Below are 18,982 nucleotides of genomic sequence, written 5' to 3' on the forward strand. Positions count from 1 at the left end.
TACTAAACCTACCTCAGTGCCTTGAACTTACTGTCATCTACAACTTTTTGCCATTTCTGTAAATTGACAAGCAGACTTTCTGGGACTCAGGATTTTAGCACTTTTCAAACAGGGAAGAAGCTGTCATATGAAAAAAATATTAGATTTGTTCTTCATGGATTCAAGACATTGTCATAATAACTATAATAATTAAAATAATAATAAATTATTGGAAGAGCTGACATCTATCCAATAAGCATATTTATTATATCAGTCATTATTTTAAGAGCTTTTTTTCACATGAAAGTTTTTAGTTTATTAATATTCCTGTGAAAAATCCACAATGGCCACAGATAACATCATTGCAACACCTTTACCCCTTCAGCTGTGATCCAATCTCCAGCTCACTGCCAGACACCTCATTTCTTTTTAGTGACACCAACATTGGCCTTTGCAGTCCCCTGACTTTCCTCATTCTGTTCTTGTGTTCCTCTCGTTGCTTTCTTGAGTTCTTTTTCTTCTCATACAGACCATGTCTTACAAGTCTATGTTTGGATTCATATTTCTTTGCATAATCCAAGAAGTCATAAATCAAGCCAAAGTCAGTTGTCTTGCCACCACCAAAATGAGTTCTGAATCCAAGTACAAAGATGACATCCAGTGTGGTCTTGTACATTTTGGCTAGTTTTTCCCCAATTTCTGTCTTAGGTACGGTACTGTTGCCTTCCCGGGGTGAAGGACATCCATGACCATTTGTTTCCTCTGAAGTCGTCGGTTGGTCATGAACTTTCTAGTTCAGATAGTTACCGTGTCATTCATGATGGCGGTCTATCCTCAGACAGCCAGAAAGGCTATTCTAGGAGCTTTAAATGTATTTTTTTCATTCAGTCTTCTCAACAACCCTATGAAATCGTTACTGTTATGGCTCTAATTTTGCTGATGAAGAAAACAAAGCTCAGAAAAGTTAAGTGTTTTGTACTGACTCAAACGGCTAGTAAGTAGGGAAGTCAGTTCCAACCAGGCAGTTTGTTGCCACAGGACTAGTTGTTAACTCTAACACTGCATGAACATGGAATGAGCTTCCTCTCTAGACAGCAAGTCCTTCGAGATGAGAGACAGCCACTGTGGTACAAGAACTTGAACTTCACTTGGCAAGTTACCCCATCATGTCCCTGGTGATACCGAATTCGTATTCCATTATATTAAGCTACTTGGTATCAACATGATTTTCTAGTTTTGAACAGGTTCTATAGTTATGTTTTTCATTTTCGCCAGGAAGTTAGTGTGCCATTTAAGAAGCAGAAGGGAGATCAGCTTGTCAGGACAGGCGGCATTCAGATTTCTAATGAAAACATTTAGATTTGTACACCTGTTCTGAGACCGCCTCCACTTCTTCTTAGAGGCAGGTGGTTAAATACATATCTTTATCAAGGTTTCTGCTCTAAAGCCAAGAGGCTCATCCCTGAGGCAGATGCTACACAGCACCTGCAGCTTGCACTACTTTTTTTTTTTTTTTTTTCTGAGATGGAGTCTTGCATTGTTGCCCAGGCTGGAGTACAGTGGCGCGATCTTGGCTCACTGCAACCTCCGCTTCCCGGGTTCAAGTGATTCTCCTGCCTCAGCCTCCCAAGTAGCTGGGATTACAGGCGCCCGCCACCACGCCCAGCTAATTTTTTATATTTTTAGTAGAGACAGGGTTTCACTTTGTTGGCCAGGCTGGTCTCAAACTCCTGACCTCGTGATCCACCCGCCTCAGCTTCCCAAAGTGCTGGGATTACAGGCAGCTTGCACTACTCTTAAGCAAACCCAATGAGAATGGATGTCAGGTTCAAGCACAGCAATAAGGCCAGAAGTGATTCTGATGCTGAAAGGCCAGGTAAGATTCCATTAAACCAGCCTTCTCTAAGTCACTGTGCCACCTCCAGGGCACTGGTAATTGGCCAGATCCAATACCCACCTCCTCTCTGCCAGAAGTGCTGAGTGCAAGAAGCATCTATAAAGAGGTAAAATATTAGATTTGTTGAAAGACTGCTCATTTTGTCTCCCTCGACTACTTTTTCCCTTCACTTCATTTACTTAAGTATTAAGATACAATTCAAGTTCCATCACATACAATGGAGCTTACAACACAGAGGAAGCGGGTAATGTATTCGGTCATCATCCAGCCTTGAATTATTAAGAGGAAAACTTGACCAATCTTCTAGAACCTCTAAAACAGTAACAGCAACCCCCTTTTATTATTCTGAGGGCGAAGAACTAGAATTCTAGGCCTCAGGCAAGCTCTTCATATCTTTCTCTCTTTCTACTTCCAGTTCCTCTTAGCCAACTGTTTCCAAAACGCCCTTTCTGGGCACCCAGAAAGAAAGAGGGACATGTCCTTTTGTAGGGTATGAAGCACATTGGCTGTTGTTACTTCTCCAAGTGAAGCTGAGCAGAAAACTACTGGCAAGCCTAAGGCAGAAATAGGGCAGAAGGACGACTGGGAAAGAGCAAGACAGGGAAAAAGAAATGTCCTATCATAGTCTGGTGTGCTATAACAGGGAGCTGGCTGCTCTTTGGACCAATTACTTTTACCAATTTTATTTATTTATTTATTTAGAGACAGAGTCTCATTCTGTCACCCAGGATGGAATGCAATGGTGTGATCTCAGCTCACTGTAACCTGCATCTCCCAGGCTCAAGCAATCCTCCCAGCTCAGCCTCCCAGGTAGCTGAGGCTACAACACACACCACCACGCCTGGCTAATTTTTTTTTTTTGTATTTTTTTTGTGTGTGTATATAGACAGGGTTTTGCCATGTTGCTCAGGCTGATCTGAAACTCCTGGACTCAAGTGATCTACCTGCTTCGGCCTCCCAAACTGCTGGAATTACAGGTGTGAACCATCACACCTGGCCTACCAATTTTAAATGTAAGAGTTGGCACTAAAAATGGTGACCCATTCTTTATATAAAGACTGGCCAGTGACAGTCTCAAAGACACTATTCAAGAACTCTGTGGTAACGGGAAGAAAATAAAAAAAGATGAGAAAGAACTAGAAGAAGAAAAGGTAGAGAGAAGAAGTCTCAATGTATCTTAATCATGACCCCCTCAAAAGTGACCAAGTATATCCTTTCCCACTCCAAACACTTCCTGTCATTTCCATCTAATGAAATGTGCAGGGATGGTCTGAAGAGATGCATTCAACAGGAAAGGAAGCTGCTCGGTAAGAATATCCAGGGTGTCACCTCTCAAGAGTTATTGTTTTTCTTTTGGTTCTGGGGACATAGCTGGACTGTCAGATACCCTGCTGCAGGAAAAGTCACGCACCTACAAGGGAGACAGAGGAAAGAGCTGAAGGGAGAAACAAAGATGTAAGTTGGAAGAAGACCTAGATTTCAGAGTATTGCAATGGGTTCCATAAGTTTCATAAATAATATTCTTGGATTTACTATGGAGTCAGTCCTGCCAAAATCTACACTTGGACTTGAAACCTAATTGAAGAAAGTCATTCAGAAATACCAAAATGAGTGAAAGTATGACCAAAAAAAAATTATTTTGTTGAGTAGGAATTCATGGAGCATATTTAGGGGAGAGAGAATTTAGGAATGGGAGAGAGAGAGAGACGGATATACACACAATATTAAGAGAAGGTCACTGAAAAGGTAACAAAAACAATTCCTGACTTTTTGGTTTCTGTAGATCTCAGCAGGACAAAGGTTATGAGTGTCTGGTAGGGGCTACTCAGGACTGAGTAGGGGTATGGCGGAAGGTCAAGGAATCAGAATTCCAAGGCTATTCTTACAAGGACTAAAGAAAAAACTGCCCTTGAGGTTGAGGCTGAGTCAGAAGGCAAGTGAAGCCAGGGGATTCATTTCAGGTGAAAATGAGATCCAAAGTTTGGCACGCTGTACAATAGCTGAGAACAGGTAATTCCAATTATACCTGCCATCTATGTAACAGTCATAATTTACAAGTTAACTTACCACTGCATACCTCATTTCATTCCTCAATAAACTCTGTGAAGCAGTTAGGTAGGGTGGGTATCCTTGTTACCACGTTCCAGGAAGAAACTAAGGCTTAGTGGGGTTGAGTGATATCCCAAGGTCTTATGGCTGCTAAGTGGGGGAGTGAGGGCTCCTAGTGAGCTCTTCTGACTTCTACTCCAGTGCTTACTCCACTATACCATAACTCAGGACTACCAGAAATATCACTAAGGGGAAGGTGGATTTGGAAAATACTTAAGTGAAGGGCCAAATCAGCAATGTAAAGTACATGACCTGCATGGAGGGTGGTAGAAGTGGACCCTGCTGGTTTGTGGGAAAATGTGGAACGACGGCAGCTCAACAGGGCATGAAAGTCACCACGGGGAAAGGAGACTATGCCAGTCCTTCCAAGGTTGAGGGAATTAGGACCACAAAGAGAAGAAGGGAAGTCAGGTGACTTTAAGGAATTATAGCGAGCACAATGTAGAGGTAGAAAAGGTAGGACTATCTCCTCACTATCAACAGGGATTTGAAGGATACAAGATGGCTCAGGATGGAGTGAGTGAATGAATTAGTGGGTGAACGAATGAAAGCCAAAGACGCTGGGCAGAGAGGCTTTAACCTCAGATGAGTGATCAGCAGGAGCAGGGATGATGATGACCATGGGTAGAGGAGAGGGTGGGAACTACAGCAGTGACAGGAAAAGAGGTAGCTGTTGGGGAAGTTGCAGAACTTTTCCAAGGTCTTAGTCTTAGTCCCAAGGTTCTAACTGTAGTAATAAATTCGAGGATGTGAAAATCGCTGTGAGCTTTAGAGAAGACAATGTATACGAAAGTGTCTGGCAGTGCCTGGCAAATGGTAGGTGCTCAACAACCTCTGATTAAAACAGAAGTCAAGTCACAGGGACCCTGGGAAATGTGCTCTTCACTATTGACCTTTGTGTTTCAATCAAATATTTACTGTATACTATTATGGGTAACATGTTGGAAGTGATCTAATAATGAATCAGACATTGATATTGCTTTTACCCTCCGGGCACATCTGATACAGATTACAGTGTAATGTGGCAGTAAATTCACCTGTTCAGCAGATAATTATTGAGCATCTACTATGCGCCAGGCACCAGTGATACGCCAATGACAACAGAAAGTCCCTGTGCACGTGGAGTTCATGTGGGCACAAAGGACAATTCAAATCAGACAAATCATTTCAAGTAGGGTTAAGTGCAATGGAGAAAGACAAAGGAGAGTAAAGAGGTAGAGAAGAAAGCGGGCACAGGAGACCCTATTTTACTCATGGGGTGGTTGGGGAAGGCCTGTATGAGGAAGTGACAATTAAGCAGAGACATGAATGGAGTGAGGGAGTGACCCATATGAAGATCTTGAAGAACGACCTTCCAGAAAGAGGGAACAGCAAGAGAAAAAGCCTAAGATATCAGTAAGTATGAACATGAGAATGGAGGAAGTGGTGACTGACATAACACAGCTGCTGAGATAGCAAGGAAGTCAGTCCTACCTTGGGGTGTCACTGTATGTATGGGGGTGTCACATTATGATATAATATGAAATATAAGTTAGGTACAGTAGCATGTGCCTGCAATCCAGTTACTAGGGAGACTGAGGTGAGAGGATCATTTGAACCTAGGAGTTCGAGAAGTCTGGGCAACATGGTGAGACTCCACCATAAATAAAAAAAGAAAACAAGATTTAAAAAAAGAAAGAAAAAGAAAAATATGTTTGGTTTCTACCCCAGGTTCCTAAGACAGAACTCCTAAAGCTCTTGTAGACAGAGGTGATAGGAGAATCTTCTGTTCTAATACTTGGTTGTTGACCCCGATTCTTGACACAGACATCTTAAGTCCCTTGGAATTTCTTGGGTGAAAGTAGCATCTTTTGTCCTAATAAGGCAATTCTTGGTGGACTTCTGAAGGTCAGGATAGGAGCTGGCTGCCAGGGGAACCAACCATGTGATTAAAGGATTGGAACTTGCAGCCTCCTCCCCAACCTAGGAAGGGGAGAGGAGCTGAAGGTTGTGTTGATCACCAATCAATGGCCAATGATGTAATCAATCATGCCTATGTAATAAAGCCTCCATAGAAAACCAAAAGGACAGGGTTCAGGGAGCTTCCAGGTAGGTGGACACACGTGAGTGTCAGAGAGGGTGTGGAAGCTCTGGGCCCCTTTCCACATGTCTTGCTCTGTGTGTCTCTTCTGTCTGGCTGTTACCCTTTAAATGAGAAACCAGTAAATATAAGTACAGTGTTTCTCTGAGTTCTGTGAACCGCTCTAGCAAATTAAACTTAAGGAGGGAGTCATGAGAATTCCAGATTTATATCTGGTCGATCAGAAGTATAGGTGACAACCTACTACAAGCAACTGGTATCTTAAGCGGGGGATAGTCTGTGGACTGAGTCCTCAGCCTGCAGGGGTCTGACACTATGTCCAGGTAGATAGTGTCAGAATTGAGTTAAATTATAGAACATTTCATTGGTGTCTGCTGGATAATTGCTTGTTAGTGGGAAGCAATCCTCACATATTTCGGTGACCAGAGGTGAAACATTCTGTATTGAGAGTAAGAGTGAGAGAAACACTTTGGTCTTTTCGATCCTTAATGGGAGGCATAATAAGGAATCAAGGAAAACTTCCTGGAGGTGCTGGCAATTGAGCTGAACCTGGACAGAAAAGCAGCATTTGGTTCCACAGCAAAGGAACGCTGTAAACCAAGGCCCAAAGGAGGAAAGCAAAGAGTGTGTGTAGGGAGCAAAGAAGAGTTTAGTTTGGATGAAGAGGACCTTTGATAGAGGGAAGTGGTGGCCAATTAGGCAGGAAAGGTGAAGGGAAGCAAGAAAGAGCAGGAGGAAAGAAAGGGCAGGAGAAAAGAAAGGGCAGAAGGAAAGGAAACCTTAATTTTTGAAAATACATTATCTACTAGGCACCTAGGTAGGTTCTTTGTCTTATTTCATTTAATAAACACAGCTACCCTAAAACATTGTAATAGACGGCAAACTGAGGCTAGGAAAGGTTAAACCCCAGAGTGAGTTATGGATGTCAGGCTAAAGAAGTCAGGGTTTAGGCAAGGGAAATCATGGAAGGTCTGTAAATGCAGGAGGGACACAGGCAGAGCTGTGCTGCTCTGGGATTAACCTGGCACACAAGGTGGATGGCAGCTCAGCAGCAGGCGACCAGCAAAGACAGTGCAGATCTCCAACCATCACTATGGGGAAGAACCATCTTGTTTCTTTCACATTCCCAAGGCTCTGAGTAGTAGGTCGATATCAGGTAGCCAGCACTTGATTAACAGACTACCCAATGTGAAGTTCAGAGCCGAGAACAGCATAGCCCCTGTTCAATCTAATCTTCCTTTTCTTGTGACAGGGATGTCATGTATGAGCCAAAGAAGGCTGGGCTAAAGTTTTAGCTTTTTCAGACTGTAAGGTAAAGTATCAAGAAGGAGTGGCTTACTTGCTCCTCAAACACTAAAAAGTTGCATTTGATTTTTTAAAAAATAAAACAAAGCATCATGCTATAATATGATGGAATACTACCCATCAATAGAAAATAATTGATTATTGGTACACATAACAATATAGATGACTCTCAAAATAAGCTGAGTAAGGCCGGGCGTGGTGGCTCACGCCTGTAATCCCAGCACTTTGGGAGGCCGAGGCGGGTAGATCACGAGGTCAGGAGATCAAGTCCATCCTGGCTAACACGGTGAAACCCCATCTCAACTAAAAATACAAAAAATTAGCCGGGCGTGGTGGTGGGCGCCTGTAGTCCTAGCTACTCGGGAGGCTGAGGCAGGAGAATGGCGTAAACCTGGGGGACGGAGCCTGCAGGGAGCCGAGATCGTGCCACCACACTCCAGCCTGGGCGACAGAGCGAGACTCCGTCTCAAAATAAATAAATAAATAAATAAATAAATAAATAAATAAGCTGAGTAAAAGAAGCCAGGCAAATTAGAGAACCTACTCTATGAGTCCAGGTATATAAAATTCTTGAAAATGCAAACTAATTTGTAGCGACAGAAAGCAGAGCAGTGGATGCTTAGGGGTGGGGTGGGGAATAGAGAGAGAGGAAGCGATTATAAATGCACACGCGGAACTATTGGGGTTAGTGGATACGTTCATTATCTTGATTATGGTGATGACTTCACAGGTGGGTACATGTGTCAAAACTCATCAAACTCCACTCTTGAAAGCTGGAGAAAAACACAATGGCTCTATAGATCTTAAATAGGGCCCTTAAAATCAGGGGAGATAAGCACTACGGATTTCCATAGCTTTTGGGACACAGATGTCTTGTGAATATTTGTGTTCTTTCAGGGCACAGAGCTGGACCACATTTTCCAGCCCTGCTGGCAGTAAGCTGTGGCCAGACCCTGAGTTCTGGCCAATAGGATGCGCACTTCCACAGCCCACCCAACACCTAGATGACTCTGAGGACGTAGAGTAGCCTGGGTTCCTGAACTCTGGAGCACTGCACACGGACACCAACTCGCACTAACGGTGGCCTGAATGAAAAATGAACTAGGCTGAGTCACTGAAATATTGGGTTTTTATAGCAGTTAGCCTCCTGGACAAGGACATTATATAAATTATCTAAATACTGTTAATATATATCAATATATAATATATAGAATATTATATAACATCTAATCACTAGTGGAATATGTTACATAATACATGTTAATATATTAATAATTGGTATATTACTATTCTTAATACCAATATTAATACCAGTAGAACAGTAGGCAAATCATTGAAACTTAATAAGTCCTAGTGTCCTCCTCTGTAAAAAGGAAGGACATTTTTCTGCTTACCTCACAGGCTGTAATAAAGGATGAATAAAATCATGTATGTGACAGCTTTTTGAAAACAGACGTACTTTTCACATATAAGATAATGATCATAACTACTATTACAAATGTCCGTATCTGATTTTCTTAGGCCAAGTTCACAGTTTCACTTCCAGTGAGCACCAGGTGACTTTTGTTCCAAGTCAGAAAGACCTCACTCTTAGCTCCAGCAACTCCCTTCTATTTGATACGGCCTGAAAAGCATTCACCAGGACGGTGCTTGTTGATACAAGAAGGGAGAGGGTTGGGTGGATATGTTTAATTGTAAATTCACAGATAAGGGATACATTTTGCAAAATAAAAATAAGATCAGCTATGCTTCTTGCTTTATATTTCCTCATTTTATAAGTGTTTATTTACTTATTTATTTTTTTCAAAAGTCTGGCCCCAAATCCTATTTCTAGGAGGTCACAAGGGAAGCAAAGCAAGACTGATGTATTGCTAACCTAAATCACCACTGCTGGAAAAAGGGCCTCAAAGGGCATTTGAACACTAGCAATTGAGAAGGCACAATGGGAGCAAGTGGGCGTGTATGGGGCACATACCCACTCACCCACAGAGCTCCAATTAACTCCTGGGATTCCTTTCAGACTCTTCTAGATAGTGCTAGTCCACCTACTGTAACGAAAGTTCTGCCAATACTATATTTTAAACAGGTGAAGTAAGAAAGCTTTCAATGAATGTCAGTTTTTCCTTTTGGAATCCATAACCCTAATCTAAATTATGCCACAGTAACAGATAATCTCAGAATCTTCATGTCGTAAAATTACAAAGATTTATTTTTCCCATTTATACCCATCAAGGATCAGCTGCAGCTCTGTTCCTCATCTTCATTCCGGGGCTCAGGCTGAAAGAACAGATCATGTCTACAGCATCTGACTCATCCCTGGCATTCATAGGCACTGATCTAGGAGTTCAGATGCTGGCTCACATAATACATGTTTAAGCATTTAAAAGTATAAACCACGCTAGACTGTTAAAGTATGTGTTATACTCCTTGACCATTATTATGTTCATAACAACCTAGAAAGCCAAAATGGACTTTTTTTTTTTTTTTTTGAGACAGAGTTTCACTCTTGCTGCCCAGGCTGCAGTGCAATGGCGCGATCTCGGCTCACTGCAACCTCCGCCTCCCAGGTTCAAGTGATTCTCCTGCCTTAGCCTCCTGAGTAGCTGGGATTGCAGGCACCCACAACCACGCCCAGCTCATTTTTGTATTTTTAGTAGAGATGGGGTTTCGCCACGTTGGCCAGGCTGGTCTTGAGCTCCTGACTTCAGGTGATCCGCCCATCTCAGCCTCCCAAAGTGCTGGGATTACAGGAGTGAGCCACTGCACCCAGCCCATGATGGACTTTTGATTTCTTCGACTCCTTGGAGCTCCACGCAGAAATGTCACAGTGCAGGGTAAGGTAGCCCCTGGCCTGAGGCCTGCTCCCTTCCCTTTCCCTGTTCCCCGCACTGCTCTAGCCTGCACTGTGAAGGCCCTGTGTGCTGTGTGGGGCCCTCCTGATCCACACATCTGAGCTCTATTCCCGGTCCCCATAAGTCTAGGGGCACACAAGAGCAGCATGGTCCATGCTTAGGTGCACAGATCTTGGAAGAGGCTACAGAAGAGAGTCAGGGTCTGCCTAGGTAGAGGATCCTGGAGTTCCGGGTACATGAACCACGGTCTAGAAGGCGGGGCATGGGGACAAGTGAAGCTAGAGAGCACCAGAACAGAGTCCAAGCCAGGGACTGAGGGGCAACCTGTGAGGCAGTAATGGGTGGTTTTGACAGAGGCAAAAGAGTGGTGGTGGAAGCACAGAGTAATCTGCACTGGAAATGTCATTTCCACCTGCTTTCCATTGGCCCCAACACAAGTCAAGCAGCAATGCCTATGTCCGTAAGGCAGGAGAGCCATCCCGTTATAAAGTGGAGACTACATCCCAGGGAGGGTAGGGCATGCTTCCTCCAAGAATATCATCTTCTTTCCTTAGATACCAGTACCAAGGGTTTAGGAGAAAACACATAAGTTGAAAATAAAAGTTAACAGCTCACAACTGGTAGCTTTCTAAATGTGGTGAAATGACACAGTGCCTTGTAAATAGCAGACACTGAGGGAAAGGGGGAGAACTGGATTGAAATATGCCAAAGTGGAAAACGCCCCCCAATCCCAGCATCCTCTGTGGGAAAAGGACAATAATTTGGCAAAAGAGAAAGCAGTAAGTCTCCTGGGATACATTCTGGCTCAAACTAATAATGTGTTGCTTGCGGCAACCAATTTGTACAAACAAAGCAGTCCTGGGGAGGGGGAGAGGGGAGGCAACTCATACAAGTAAACCTGGCAGCGTCTCCCTTCTCCCACCCTACCCTCCCTCCCACCTCTTCTCAAGAAAGCTTTTCTTCCTGATTCCAATTCTGCAGCAAAATGCCATAGACACAAGCATTTCACAAAGCATATCGGGTAAGCCCACCCTTCAGTCAATGAGAAATGAAAGAATAAAAGAAACCGCCTTTATGAAAACTAGCCAAGGATATCAAATGAAACTTTTTCTAGTTAGATGTAGCTGTTTTTCCACAACTTTAAAAAATTTTCTTCCCATTCACTAAGTCTTAGCTTTAAAATACAAGGAATTCTGAAAAGTACGTTATATTGTCATATTCACAAAAGCTACTCCTTATCATATTCCAGGCATTTTATGTACCTGGTCTCACTTAAACTTCAGAACAAACCTGCAGCTCAGTATTGTCATCATTATTATTATTATTTCCATTCTACAGTTGAGGAAACTAAAGGTCACTGAGGTTACATGATTTGCCCAATATTACAGAGCAGGGAAGTGTTAGAGCTGGTGTTTAACCCTCATCTGTCAAACTCTGAACGCTATGGCTTTCCATTATACTATACCTATGTCCTGTAAAGAATACGGAACTAACATTATGCTGGTGAGAAATTAGCCACTAGCTCATGGCTCTTTCATACAGACAAGACAGACATATTTGAAAGACTAGCCCTCCCCAAAGCAAACAAGCCAGCCCCTAGCCCCTGAGCAAACAGACCAGCCCCTAAACACATCTATCATAAAAGAAATTTAAAAATAGTCCCAGTAAGACACTGAATTTTATTTCAAAATAGAAATATTTTCATTCTAATTTTTTCTGACTTTTAATATATACTTATTATAAATAATTCAAATTATATAGAAATAAATGCAGTAAGGAATAAAAGTCCTATGTCCTCTAGATAACCACTATTAGCAGTTTGGGATATATCCTATCAAACTTTTTCCTAGATATTTAGAAATATACATATACACACACACACACTAATATAGCAAAATTAAATAGAGGCCAATATAGCAAAACTATTACACATTCTGTTCTCTAACCTACCTTTTCAATTAACAATGTAATTGGGATAATTTCCATGACTGCATGGTATTCCACTGTATGTATGTATCATATGTTATTTGATATTTGGTTAGACATCTGGGCTTTGCTTTTGCTAATATAAACACTGCAGTACTGTACACACAGCCACATGTCTAATTATTTCCTTGGGATAAACTAATAGCTAAAGAGTATGACATTTAAACTGACACTGGCTGCCAAGAATGCCCTCCAGAAAGATCTTCCCACAATTCTCGCATGCAAATTCCCAATTCTCCACTGTCAACACTAGATATTTTCAAGCATTTTAACTTTACCAAGTCAATAGACATTATCGTTTAATCCACACAGCTGATTACTGGGATTAAATGATGTTTTTTGTATCATTTCTTTGCGGTTTTTCTTTTATGAACTAATGTAGTATTGACTTTTGAATTGGCATATAAGCCAATGAGAGCAGTGGGATAAACTAACCGCTTGGTGAACCACCAAGTCATTCTGTAGGTAAGCAGGTGAAAAGGCTGACTGAGAGACTTATTAAGTATAAACAACTCTTTCCTCCTTATTACATCTGTGGGAAGTAAGCTATAAATGTTGGATCCAAAACCCAGCTCCTGTAGCTTGTGGCAATGCATGTAATGGCTCCAGAAATACTATATAGGTTGGGCTTACAGTGTCAAACTGGTTATCTTGGGCAGGGTTGGGAGGAAATTTCTGAATTGTAGTTACATAGTATTTTGGGCTGAATTGTGTCCCACACAATACATGTTAAAATTCCTGACCCTGGTACCTCAGAATTGTGACTGTATCAATCAGAGGTATTTAAGATGAAATGAAGTCATTGCGGTGGGCCCTAATCCAATATGTTGTCTTTACAAGAAGAGGACGTTAGGACACAGGCACCACAAAGGGGAGATCACGTGAAGGTACAGGGAGAAAACCGGCCATCTCCCAGCCAAGGAGCGGCCTCAGAAGAAACCAACCCTACTGACACCTTGGTCTTGGACTTCCGCACACAGAATTTTGAGAAAATAAATTTCTGTAATCCTAGCACTTTGGGAGCCTGAGGTAGGAGGATGGCTTGGGCCCAGGAGTTCGAGACCAGCCTTGGTAACATGGTGAAACCTTGTCTCTACAAAAAAACCAAAAATTAGCCGAGCATGGTGGCACATTGCTGTAGTCCCAGCTATGTGGGAGGCTGAGATGGGAGGATGGTTCGAGCCCAGGAGGCAGAGGTTGCAGTGAACCAAGATCGTGCTGCTGCACTCTAGCCTGGGCGACAGAGCCAGACTTTGTCTCAAAAAAAAAAAAAAATTCTGTTGTTCAAGCCACTTAGTCTGTGGTACTTTGTTATGGCAGCCTTAGGAGACTAATACATATAGGACTCCACATAAGCCTAAGGAAAAGTCAACTATCAGTTTCACAGAAGAAAAGACCAATGAGCATCCTTGGTACTGCCACTGGAATGGCTGACATCTTGTTGACAGCCCTGTTTGCAACACTTGTCTGAGTTTCCAGAAGCATCACAAAGTGGTGATGTGATTTGTTCTTGTGTCTCATGGCAGATGTGCTCAGCAGCAGTAAATTCTATCAAAGAAAGCTGCTCTTTTCCAGTAGCTTGGTCTCCTGAACTTTTTATGATGTTTCGTCCCTTTGACCCAATGTAAAGTTGTGAAGTCATTCTCTCCTTTGAAGCAAATATGAAACATTAACTCTCATTTTTTGGGAAAACTTATCTTAGTATCATATCAAAGGGGAGCTTTTTTTCCAGGACCTGAGTAATTTGAGAATAGAAGGAAGAGGTGCCCCTGAGGTAGTGAGGTGGGTGCAAATGGATCTCTAATGTAAAGAAGAATGTCAGCACAACTTCAATGAGAAGATGGACTACAGGTCACTATAAAGAGAACTTAAAGAATTACAAAGACCCAGACATTTCCCCAAAGGACTTTAGTACCAGAGAAAAAGATGTATGATCTAAAACCCATTAGTTTGGACATGAGGACACAGGCACCACAAGGAAGTCAAGAGACTTTCTATAGCCACATCTCATTACAGTGTCAAATTTGTTGTTAAGAAAAAAAAGAAGTGGATTTAAACTGCACTTCAGACCAAATGAACCTAACACATATTTATCGAACATTTATCTAACAGCTGCAGCATACGAATTATTCTCATCAGCACATGTAACATTCTCCAGGATAGACCCTGTGTTAGACCACAAAACAAGTCTCAACACATTTTTAAAAACTAAAATAATATCAAGTATCTTCTCAGACTACAGTGGAATGAAACTAGAAAGAAGTAATTAGAGAAACATTGGAAACAAAGGAAATACATGGAAATTAGACATGTTCCTAAACAACCATGGGGTCAATAAGAAATTTAAGAAGGAAATGAAAACATTTGTTGAAACACATTGAAATGGAAACACAACACACTAAAACCTACGGGCTAAAAGCAGTGCTAAGAGGGAAACAATAAACATATACATCAAAAAATTAGAAGATTTCAAATAAACAATTAACAATGCATCTCAAGGAACTAGAAAAACAAGGACAAACCAAACTCAAAATTGGGTGAAGGAAAGAAATAAGAAAAGATTAGAGCATAGCTAAACCAAATAGAACCAAAAAACAAAACAAAACAAAACAAAAAAACCCTGAAGAATCAACAAAACAAAACTGGCTTTTTGAAAAGATAAAGAAAATTGATAAACTTTTAGCTAGACTAACCAAGGGAAAGGAGAGAAGTTCCCAATAAACAAAATCTGAAACAAAAAAAAGATACGTTAAAACCAATAACACAAATAAAAAGGATCATCGGAGATTATTATGAACATCTATATGTGAACAAATTGGAAAGCTTAGAGGAAATAGATAAATTCCTGGACATATATAAAACCTTCCAATATTGAACAAGGAAGAAAAAGAAAATCTGAATAGACCAATAACAAGTAATGAAATTGAATCAGCAACAACAAGTCTCTTAACAAAGAAAAGCCCAGGGCCAGATGGCTTTACACTGAATTCTACCAAACTTATAAAGAAGAATTAACATCAATTCTTCTCAAACTATTCCAAAAAATTGAAGAGTAGAGAATTCTTCCTAACTCATTTTATAAGGCCAGCATTACCCTGATACCAAACTGGATAAGAAGACAGTAAAAAAAAAAAAAAAACAGAACTACAGGCCAGTATCCCTGATAAACATAGATGCAAAGATCCTCAGCAAAAAACTAGCAAACTGAATCCAAAAACACTAAAAATGTGAGACACCCCCCCATCTCTATAAAATATAAAAACATCCTGGGCATGGTGACACATGCTTGTAGTTCCAGCTACTTTGGAGGCTGAGGCAGGAGGATTGCTTGAGCCCAGGAGTTTGAAACTGTAGTAAGCTACGATTATGCCATTGCAACAACAGAGTGGGACCCTGTCTCTTACAAAAAAAAAAAAAAAAAAAGATAATAAAGTAGGAGTAATCCCTGGGATTCAAGGACGGTTCAACATGTGCAAATCAAGAAATATGATACATTCACATCCACAGAATGAAGAAAAAGACATAAAATCATCTTAATAGGCAAAGAAAGAGCATTTGGTAAAATTCGACTTTCCTTTATGATAAAAACTCTCAACCAATAAGGCTTAGTAAGAATAGCTCTCAACATAATAAAGGCCATATGTGACAAACCCACAGCTAAGAATGAAGACAAGCAGAAAGCCTTTCCTCTCAGAACTGGAACAAGACAAAGATGCCCACTTTCGCCACTCCTATTCATCATAGTACTGGAAGTCCTAGCCAGAGCAATCAGGCAAGAGAAAGACATAAAAAGCATCCAAATTTGAAAAAAGGAAGTAAAATTGTTCCTCTTTGCAGATGATATGATCTTATATAGGAAAACCTAAAAACTCCACTGAAAAACTCTGAGAACTAATAAATTCGGTAAATTGGCAGGATACAAAATCAACACACAAAAATCAGTAGCATTTCTACACACCAATAATGAACTAGCTGAGAAAGAAATAAAGAAAGCAATCCTATTTACAATAACTACAAAAATAATCCCGGGAATAAATGTAACCAAAGAGGTGAAAGACTCCTACAAGGAAAACTACAAACCATTGATTAAAGAAATTGAAGAGGACACCAAAAAAATGGAAAGACATCTCATGCCTATGGATCAGAATAATTAATATTGTTAAAAAGACCATACTACCCAAAGCAATCTATAGAGTCAATGTAATTCCTATCAAAACACCAATGACATTCTTCTCAAAAATAGAAAAAAAAATCCTAAAATTCGTATGAATCCACAAAGGAGCTCAAATATCCAAAGTGATACTGAGCAAAAAGAACCATCTGAAGGTATCATACTACCTTAACTTCAAAATATTCTTCAAAGTTATAGTAACGGCATCGTAATGGTATAAAAACAGACCCATAAGGCCAATGGAAAGAGCCAAGAAATAAATCCATATATTTACAGCCAGCTGATTTTCAACAAAGGTGTTAAGAACATATATTGGGGAAAGGACAACTTCTTCAATAAATTGTGCTGTGAAAAGTGGATATCCACATGCAGAAGAATGAAACTAGACCCCTATCTCTATGCATATACAAAAATCAACTCAAAATGAATTCAAGACTTAAGCCTAACACCCGAAACTATAAAATGACTAGAAAAAAGTAGCAGAAACACTCCAGGGCATTGGTCTACGCAAAGATGTTATGGCTAAGACCTCAAAAGCATAGGCAACAAAAGCAAAAATAGACAAATGGGACTATGTCAAACTAAAAAGCTTGTGCACAGTAAAGGAAATAATAATAGTGCAAAGAGTCAACCTACTGAATGAGAAAAAACATTTTCAAACTATTCATCTGAAAAGGGACTAATATTCAGCATATATAAGGAAATCAAACAACTTAAATGCAGAAAACCAAATTTCCCATTAAAAAGTGGGCAAAGGATCAAACAGATACTTGTCAAAAGAAGACATACAAATGGCCAACAGGCATATGAAAAAAATGCTAAATATCACAAATCATCAGGGAAATGCAAATCAAAGCCACAATGAGACATCTTACCCCCATCAGTATGATATTATCAGGAAGACAAAAAATAACAAATGTTGGCCAGCATGGTGAGAAAGGGGCAATACTGCTGGTGGGAATGTAAATTAGTACAGCCATTATAGAAAACAGTGTGGAGATTTCTCAAAAAACTAAAAATAAAACTACTATATGATCCAGCAATACCATTACTGGGTATTCATCCAAAGGAAAGGGTATCTGTATATCAAAGGTGTATCAGCACCCCCATGTTTATTGTGTCACTATTTACAATAGCCAAGATATGGAATCAACCTAAGTGTCCATCAATGGATGAATAGATAAAGGAAATGTGGCATACATACACAATGGAATATTATTCAGCCAAAAAAAAAGAAGGAAATCCTCTCATTTGCAGCAACATGGATGGAACTGGAGGTCATTATATTAAGTGAAATAAGATAGGCACAAAAAGACAAACAGGCAAGTTCTCACTCATTTGTGGGAGCTGAAAAAGTTGATCTCATGGAGGTAGTGAGTAGAATCATAGTTATCACAGACTTGAAAGGGTATGCAGAGAGGTTGGTTAATGGGTACAAACATACAGTTAGATAGAAGGAACAAGTTCTGTTTGGTAGGATGACTATAGTTAACAATACTACACTGTATATTTGAAAATAGCTAGAGAGAATATGTGAAATGTTCCCGACACAAAGAAATGATAAAGGTTTGCGGTGACGGATACCCTAAATACCCTAACTTGATTATTATACACTGTATACATGTATTAAAATATCACATATACCCCATAAATATGTACAAATATTATGCATCAATTAAAAAAATGTAAGAGAAAGAAAAAATGTTTTCTAGGCTCTGAGGGCCTCTATCTCCATTGGCTCCACTGCTTTTAACTTTCTGCATGACTGAATCGAAACCTTAAGAAAGGCAGTCCATTGTTTAATTCAGAAGAAGAAAAAAAAAAAACTTTCAGAGAGGAATGAAATGAAAAATAATCAGTTGTGCCCAGCCAATCTCTTAGGTTTTTAAACAATTCACAGAATGGGTGGGAGGCAAGGAATTACAAGGCCTGGCTCTGCTCCTAATACTTCTAGGCCTTGGCTTTCTTACCCGTAAAATGTGGAAATTCGACTAAATAATCTCTTAAGTTTCTTCTAACTTTAAAGGTCTGAGACGCTTAAAGAAACCAAAACTCATTATGATTCTAAAACCAAATAAGAAGACTTATTTCCAGAGGCTTTGGGGTTAATAAAGTAATAATAAACACTCGCGGGGGTACTCTGTACCAGCCACCATGGCTTGAGCACTTGATGTCCATTGATACTTGGTTGAGTGCATGTTAACATTTTATCTTCAAAAAGCATAGCTCATAAATCTTTTTGAAGCCCTGACTTTGCACAAGAGATTCAGTGAGCAATTTCTGATGTCATTTAAATCAGTGGTGTTAAATTACTCATCTGGGAAACTACTTAAAGCTGGAGACACCATCTTTCATAGGTGAATCTGATGATTATTTGAAATGCTATCTACAGTTAAAATATTCAGTAAAACAGTTCAGAATTTTGACCGGAGGAACTACTTTCCATTTTTCTCAATTCTCTTTCTAGACTCAAGTGCTTGAGACTAAGGTATTCTGAGGTAAGCTCTTCTTCTTCTTTTTTTTTTTTTCTGATGGGAGGCAAGGGATAATGCTGATTCAATGTGGCAAAAATGGGAAACGTAGCTTTACAAAATTCACTGGAC

At 40.3% G+C, this 18,982-nt stretch overlaps 1 protein-coding gene and 1 pseudogene across 16 annotated transcripts in view; both read right to left on the minus strand.

The window, feature by feature from the left end:
- The window catches only part of STON2 (stonin 2), a 174,080-nt gene that overhangs the window by 71,599 nt on the left and 83,499 nt on the right, over positions 1-18,982 (minus strand). The window lies entirely within an intron of this gene.
- LOC129013131 (small ribosomal subunit protein eS24-like) lies at positions 378-798 on the minus strand (annotated as a pseudogene).

The sequence above is a fragment of the Pongo pygmaeus genome, chromosome 15 (genome assembly GCF_028885625.2).
Source record: "Pongo pygmaeus isolate AG05252 chromosome 15, NHGRI_mPonPyg2-v2.0_pri, whole genome shotgun sequence".
Classification (NCBI taxonomy): domain Eukaryota; kingdom Metazoa; phylum Chordata; class Mammalia; order Primates; family Hominidae; genus Pongo; species Pongo pygmaeus.